The 6,192-nt window shown below is 37.2% G+C and overlaps 1 non-coding gene across 1 annotated transcript; it reads left to right on the top strand.

The window, feature by feature from the left end:
* The first annotated feature begins 311 nt into the window (after nucleotides 1-311).
* TRNAT-UGU lies at nucleotides 312-384 on the top strand. The gene has a single exon. It is a non-coding gene; the product is annotated as a tRNA-Thr (tRNA).
* Nucleotides 385-6,192: the final 5,808 nt, after the last annotated feature.

The following is a 6,192-nucleotide window of genomic DNA, read 5'->3' as shown; positions in this document are numbered from 1 at the left end:
TGGTGAGAAGGGTGAAGCGTATAGAAGTGTTGAAAGAAGCTGTGTTCTAGCAATGCCCACCCTAGCATTATTGGTTAGAATTTGCCTCTTTCTGTAGAGGGTTCCTAATTTTTTAAGGGGGGACGGGAATAGTATAATGGTTAAGGTGTTTACCTCACATTTACAAAGTACAAGGTTTGATTTTCACCTTTCAAGGAGAAATTGCTATTCTGAAAATAGCTCAAAAGAGCAGCCAGCCTAGTACTTACTAAAGAATGTAGGTACATGCCTAAAAATTCAGAAAATACCTGAGCAGAAGATAATTCTTGGCTGGCTCTGTAGCTCAGAGGTTAGAGCACTGGTCTTGTAAACCAAGGGACATGAGTTCAGATCTCATCAGGGCCTGTGGCCTCTTCTTTCAATCATAGTCTAAGCTCTGGCTTCATCCCAGCTGAATGGAAAACAGCCACTGTTATCCCCTTGCACAACAGTGGCACTTCCACTGACCCCAGGAAATATAGGCCTATTAGCCTGACTGGCCTTATCTGTTAGGCCATGAAGCAATTCATCATGGACCTTATCAACAAGGATATAGGTGCGTATAATCTCCAAACCCTTGACCCTACTCAGTTTGGTTCATAGATTAGTACTAAGCTAACTGCCCTTGTGAGGCATTTTAAGCCTAGCCAGTTATCCCTTGTGAGACTCAAACCCTGCACCTTGTGTTAGTAAGGCAACATCTCTGGTAATCATTTTAAGTAGAGTTGCTGCTACTGAGATTTGTCTGCATACATCAACTGGACATAAGCTGATTTAAGTATATTTCCTTCATTTTATTGTGGTTGTTATAACTTGGGGACTGATTTCTCAGATCTAGCTCTGTTGAAACTGTCTTGTGTGTGTGTCTGAAGCTCTGCACTAGTTGTTAAACTGCTCTGAAATTCCTTTAAGTGTTAATTAGCTTGGGGGGTTTTCCGATAACTTTAAAACCTGTGTTGGTTACATCTCTGGTAATCATTTTAAGTAGAGTTGCTGCTACTGAGATTTGTCTGCATACATCAACTGGACATAAGCTGATTTAAGTATATTTCCTTCATTTTATTGTGGTTGTTATAACTTGGGGACTGATTTCTCAGATCTAGCTCTGTTGAAACTGTCTTGTGTGTGTGTCTGAAGCTCTGCACTAGTTGTTAAACTGCTCTGAAATTCCTTTAAGTGTTAATTAGCTTGGGGGTTTTCTGATAACTTTAAAACCTGTGTTGGTTACATCTCTGGTAATCATTTTAAGTAGAGTTGCTGCTACTGAGATTTGTCTGCATACATCAACTGGACATAAGCTGATTTAAGTATATTTCCTTCATTTTATTGTGGTTGTTATAACTTGGGGACTGATTTCTCAGATCTAGCTCTGTTGAAACTGTCTTGTGTGTGTGTCTGAAGCTCTGCACTAGTTGTTAAACTGCTCTGAAATTCCTTTAAGTGTTAATTAGCTTGGGGGTTTTCTGATAACTTTAAAACCTGTGTTGGTTACATCTCTGGTAATCATTTTAAGTAGAGTTGCTGCTACTGAGATTTGTCTGCATACATCAACTGGACATAAGCTGATTTAAGTATATTTCCTTCATTTTATTGTGGTTGTTATAACTTGGGGACTGATTTCTCAGATCTAGCTCTGTTGAAACTGTCTTGTGTGTGTGTCTGAAGCTCTGCACTAGTTGTTAAACTGCTCTGAAATTCCTTTAAGTGTTAATTAGCTTGGGGGTTTTCTGATAACTTTAAAACCTGTGTTGGTTACATCTCTGGTAATCATTTTAAGTAGAGTTGCTGCTACTGAGATTTGTCTGCATACATCAACTGGACATAAGCTGATTTAAGTATATTTCCTTCATTTTATTGTGGTTGTTATAACTTGGGGACTGATTTCTCAGATCTAGCTCTGTTGAAACTGTCTTGTGTGTGTGTCTGAAGCTCTGCACTAGTTGTTAAACTGCTCTGAAATTCCTTTAAGTGTTAATTAGCTTGGGGGTTTTCTGATAACTTTAAAACCTGTGTTGGTTACATCTCTGGTAATCATTTTAAGTAGAGTTGCTGCTACTGAGATTTGTCTGCATACATCAACTGGACATAAGCTGATTTAAGTATATTTCCTTCATTTTATTGTGGTTGTTATAACTTGGGGACTGATTTCTCAGATCTAGCTCTGTTGAAACTGTCTTGTGTGTGTGTCTGAAGCTCTGCACTAGTTGTTAAACTGCTCTGAAATTCCTTTAAGTGTTAATTAGCTTGGGGGTTTTCTGATAACTTTAAAACCTGTGTTGGTTACATCTCTGGTAATCATTTTAAGTAGAGTTGCTGCTACTGAGATTTGTCTGCATACATCAACTGGACATAAGCTGATTTAAGTATATTTCCTTCATTTTATTGTGGTTGTTATAACTTGGGGACTGATTTCTCAGATCTAGCTCTGTTGAAACTGTCTTGTGTGTGTGTCTGAAGCTCTGCACTAGTTGTTAAACTGCTCTGAAATTCCTTTAAGTGTTAATTAGCTTGGGGGTTTTCTGATAACTTTAAAACCTGTGTTGGTTACATCTCTGGTAATCATTTTAAGTAGAGTTGCTGCTACTGAGATTTGTCTGCATACATCAACTGGACATAAGCTGATTTAAGTATATTTCCTTCATTTTATTGTGGTTGTTATAACTTGGGGACTGATTTCTCAGATCTAGCTCTGTTGAAACTGTCTTGTGTGTGTGTCTGAAGCTCTGCACTAGTTGTTAAACTGCTCTGAAATTCCTTTAAGTGTTAATTAGCTTGGGGGTTTTCTGATAACTTTAAAACCTGTGTTGGTTACATCTCTGGTAATCATTTTAAGTAGAGTTGCTGCTACTGAGATTTGTCTGCATACATCAACTGGACATAAGCTGATTTAAGTATATTTCCTTCATTTTATTGTGGTTGTTATAACTTGGGGACTGATTTCTCAGATCTAGCTCTGTTGAAACTGTCTTGTGTGTGTGTCTGAAGCTCTGCACTAGTTGTTAAACTGCTCTGAAATTCCTTTAAGTGTTAATTAGCTTGGGGGTTTTCTGATAACTTTAAAACCTGTGTTGGTTACATCTCTGGTAATCATTTTAAGTAGAGTTGCTGCTACTGAGATTTGTCTGCATACATCAACTGGACATAAGCTGATTTAAGTATATTTCCTTCATTTTATTGTGGTTGTTATAACTTGGGGACTGATTTCTCAGATCTAGCTCTGTTGAAACTGTCTTGTGTGTGTGTCTGAAGCTCTGCACTAGTTGTTAAACTGCTCTGAAATTCCTTTAAGTGTTAATTAGCTTGGGGGTTTTCTGATAACTTTAAAACCTGTGTTGGTTACATCTCTGGTAATCATTTTAAGTAGAGTTGCTGCTACTGAGATTTGTCTGCATACATCAACTGGACATAAGCTGATTTAAGTATATTTCCTTCATTTTATTGTGGTTGTTATAACTTGGGGACTGATTTCTCAGATCTAGCTCTGTTGAAACTGTCTTGTGTGTGTGTCTGAAGCTCTGCACTAGTTGTTAAACTGCTCTGAAATTCCTTTAAGTGTTAATTAGCTTGGGGGTTTTCTGATAACTTTAAAACCTGTGTTGGTTACATCTCTGGTAATCATTTTAAGTAGAGTTGCTGCTACTGAGATTTGTCTGCATACATCAACTGGACATAAGCTGATTTAAGTATATTTCCTTCATTTTATTGTGGTTGTTATAACTTGGGGACTGATTTCTCAGATCTAGCTCTGTTGAAACTGTCTTGTGTGTGTGTCTGAAGCTCTGCACTAGTTGTTAAACTGCTCTGAAATTCCTTTAAGTGTTAATTAACTTGGGGGTTTTCTGATAACTTTAAAACCTGTGTTGGTTACATCTCTGGTAATCATTTTAAGTAGAGTTGCTGCTACTGAGATTTGTCTGCATACATCAACTGGACATAAGCTGATTTAAGTATATTTCCTTCATTTTATTGTGGTTGTTATAACTTGGGGACTGATTTCTCAGATCTAGCTCTGTTGAAACTGTCTTGTGTGTGTGTCTGAAGCTCTGCACTAGTTGTTAAACTGCTCTGAAATTCCTTTAAGTGTTAATTAGCTTGGGGGGTTTCTGATAACTTTAAAACCTGTGTTGGTTACATCTCTGGTAATCATTTTAAGTAGAGTTGCTGCTACTGAGATTTGTCTGCATACATCAACTGGACATAAGCTGATTTAAGTATATTTCCTTCATTTTATTGTGGTTGTTATAACTTGGGGACTGATTTCTCAGATCTAGCTCTGTTGAAACTGTCTTGTGTGTGTGTCTGAAGCTCTGCACTAGTTGTTAAACTGCTCTGAAATTCCTTTAAGTGTTAATTAGCTTGGGGGTTTCTGATAACTTTAAAACCTGTGTTGGTTACATCTCTGGTAATCATTTTAAGTAGAGTTGCTGCTACTGAGATTTGTCTGCATACATCAACTGGACATAAGCTGATTTAAGTATATTTCCTTCATTTTATTGTGGTTGTTATAACTTGGGGACTGATTTCTCAGATCTAGCTCTGTTGAAACTGTCTTGTGTGTGTGTCTGAAGCTCTGCACTAGTTGTTAAACTGCTCTGAAATTCCTTTAAGTGTTAATTAGCTTGGGGGTTTTCTGATAACTTTAAAACCTGTGTTGGTTACATCTCTGGTAATCATTTTAAGTAGAGTTGCTGCTACTGAGATTTGTCTGCATACATCAACTGGACATAAGCTGATTTAAGTATATTTCCTTCATTTTATTGTGGTTGTTATAACTTGGGGACTGATTTCTCAGATCTAGCTCTGTTGAAACTGTCTTGTGTGTGTGTCTGAAGCTCTGCACTAGTTGTTAAACTGCTCTGAAATTCCTTTAAGTGTTAATTAGCTTGGGGGTTTTCTGATAACTTTAAAACCTGTGTTGGTTACATCTCTGGTAATCATTTTAAGTAGAGTTGCTGCTACTGAGATTTGTCTGCATACATCAACTGGACATAAGCTGATTTAAGTATATTTCCTTCATTTTATTGTGGTTGTTATAACTTGGGGACTGATTTCTCAGATCTAGCTCTGTTGAAACTGTCTTGTGTGTGTGTCTGAAGCTCTGCACTAGTTGTTAAACTGCTCTGAAATTCCTTTAAGTGTTAATTAGCTTGGGGGTTTTCTGATAACTTTAAAACCTGTGTTGGTTACATCTCTGGTAATCATTTTAAGTAGAGTTGCTGCTACTGAGATTTGTCTGCATACATCAACTGGACATAAGCTGATTTAAGTATATTTCCTTCATTTTATTGTGGTTGTTATAACTTGGGGACTGATTTCTCAGATCTAGCTCTGTTGAAACTGTCTTGTGTGTGTGTCTGAAGCTCTGCACTAGTTGTTAAACTGCTCTGAAATTCCTTTAAGTGTTAATTAGCTTGGGGGTTTTCTGATAACTTTAAAACCTGTGTTGGTTACATCTCTGGTAATCATTTTAAGTAGAGTTGCTGCTACTGAGATTTGTCTGCATACATCAACTGGACATAAGCTGATTTAAGTATATTTCCTTCATTTTATTGTGGTTGTTATAACTTGGGGACTGATTTCTCAGATCTAGCTCTGTTGAAACTGTCTTGTGTGTGTGTCTGAAGCTCTGCACTAGTTGTTAAACTGCTCTGAAATTCCTTTAAGTGTTAATTAGCTTGGGGGTTTTCTGATAACTTTAAAACCTGTGTTGGTTACATCTCTGGTAATCATTTTAAGTAGAGTTGCTGCTACTGAGATTTGTCTGCATACATCAACTGGACATAAGCTGATTTAAGTATATTTCCTTCATTTTATTGTGGTTGTTATAACTTGGGGACTGATTTCTCAGATCTAGCTCTGTTGAAACTGTCTTGTGTGTGTGTCTGAAGCTCTGCACTAGTTGTTAAACTGCTCTGAAATTCCTTTAAGTGTTAATTAGCTTGGGGGTTTCTGATAACTTTAAAACCTGTGTTGGTTACATCTCTGGTAATCATTTTAAGTAGAGTTGCTGCTACTGAGATTTGTCTGCATACATCAACTGGACATAAGCTGATTTAAGTATATTTCCTTCATTTTATTGTGGTTGTTATAACTTGGGGACTGATTTCTCAGATCTAGCTCTGTTGAAACTGTCTTGTGTGTGTGTCTGAAGCTCTGCACTAGTTGTTAAACTGC

This window comes from Protopterus annectens, chromosome 15.part0 (genome assembly GCF_019279795.1).
Source record: "Protopterus annectens isolate FY-2018-M chromosome 15.part0, PAN1.0, whole genome shotgun sequence".
NCBI lineage: Eukaryota > Metazoa > Chordata > Ceratodontiformes > Protopteridae > Protopterus > Protopterus annectens.
Note: the sequence above shows the minus strand (reverse complement) of the source record. Positions and strands in the feature narration are given on the sequence as shown.